General features: G+C 39.0%; 1 protein-coding gene across 1 annotated transcript in view; it reads right to left on the bottom strand.

Moving 5' to 3' along the window:
* Positions 1 to 1,830, bottom strand: part of LOC107672860 (teneurin-1-like) — a 110,654-nt gene that overhangs the window by 37,891 nt on the left and 70,933 nt on the right.

Genomic DNA, 1,830 nt, shown 5'->3' with positions numbered 1-1,830 from the left:
GAGAGAGAGAGAGAGAGAGAGAGAGAGAGAGAGAGAGAGAGAGAGAGAGAGAGAGTCACTGCAAGAGAAACCCGTGGATCTGTCAGGAGAGATCGAAACTGAGAGAGGAGCACTCTCTTTTCAGTAATCAGAGAAAAATACAATACAAGCTTCAATCGATTTTAAACTTCCTCAAACTAGACGATGACTGCAAAAATCATTTTGGGAGATAATTTCTGGTTTGTGTTTCACTGCTCATAGCAGTTAGCTGTTACTGTATCAGCATATGAGAGCCCGAGGAACAGTTCACACAAGCTAAGGAACGCTTGAACACATTCATCAGTGTATGGACATATTTTTGGACTCTGCATCATCATATTTACACTTCGTTTTTGGATAATAAGATTCATTATTGCATCTCGTGTAAACATGTATTTGCCTTAGTATTTGAAGTTTTGGACAAAACTATAGTCCAGGGACAGCAACCATTTTGTCATGAAGTTACATTTTTAATCACTGCGCCATAATATATATATATATATACAGTGGTGGCCAAAATTGTTAGAACACTTGCCATATTTAAGAGGTTTCAGTTGTTTTTGTTGAATTGGACATTACAATACCCATAAAACGAAATATTGCCGGAACTACCTGCGTAGGAAGGAATCTGCTGGAACATTGAAAATGATGAAGTCCAGACCTCAACCCCTCGAGCAAATCTGGGGCAAGTTCGAAAATAAACTGGACAGATCTATTGTGCATTCAAAGGAAAGCCTTTGGCTTGAGTTGCACAAGGCATGGGATAACATTAGTGTTGAAGTTCTCAAGAAATATATTGACACTATGCCAGAGAGATGTGCTGCCTTAATTGCTGCAAAAGGTGGACATACCAAATATTAAAGTTAAAAGTGGATAAAAAAAATCTGATATTTGTTGTGCTCAGACAACCATCTGCATGTTTCATGAACATTAAGAAATGAAATCATGTTTTGGAGGCATAAAAGGTCAATATTTTCAGATCTGTCAGGTGTTCTAACAATTTTCGTCACCACTGTATGTATATACAGTGGTGTGAAAAAGTGTTGGCCCCCTTCCTGATTTCTTATTTTTTTGCATGTTTGTCACACTTTAATGTTTCAGATCATCAAACAAATTTAAATATAGTCAAAGATAACACAAGTAAACACAACATGCAGTTTTTAAATGAAGGTTTTTATTATTAAGGGAAAACAAAATCCAAAACTACATGGCCCTGTGTGAAGAAGTGTTTGCCCCCCAGTTAAAACTGTGGTTTATCACACCTGAGTTCAATTTCTCTAGCCACACCCAGGCCTGATTACTGCCACAACTGTTCGCAATCAAGAAATCTCTTAAATAGGACCTGCCTGACAAAGTGAAGTAGACCAAAAGATCCTCAAAAGCTAGACATCATGCCGAGATCCAAAGAAATTCAGAAACAAATGAGAAAGAAAGTAATTGAGATCTATCAGTCTGGAAAAGGTTATAAAGCCATTTCTAAAGCTTTGGGACTCCAGCGAACCACAGTGAGAGCCATTATTCACAAATGGCAAAAACATGGAACAGTGGAGAACCTTCCCAGGAGTGGCCGGCCGACCAAAATTACCAAGAGCACAGCGACGACTCATCCAAGAGGTCACAAAAGACCCCACAACAACATCCAAAGAACTGCAGGCCTCACTTGCCTCAATTAAGGTCAGTGTTCATGATTCAACAATAAGAAAGAGACTGGGCAAAAACGGCATCCATGGGAGAGTTCCAAGGCAAAAGCCACTGCTGACCAAAAAGAACACAAAGGCTCGTCTCTCATTTGCCAAAAAATATCTTGATTAT

This window comes from Sinocyclocheilus anshuiensis, unplaced genomic scaffold, assembly GCF_001515605.1.
Source record: "Sinocyclocheilus anshuiensis isolate Anshui unplaced genomic scaffold, SAMN03320099.WGS_v1.1 scaffold681, whole genome shotgun sequence".
In the NCBI taxonomy this organism is placed as follows: Eukaryota; Metazoa; Chordata; class Actinopteri; order Cypriniformes; family Cyprinidae; genus Sinocyclocheilus; species Sinocyclocheilus anshuiensis.
The sequence above is the reverse complement of the archived record's forward strand: the minus strand, read 5'-3'. Positions and strand labels throughout refer to the sequence as shown.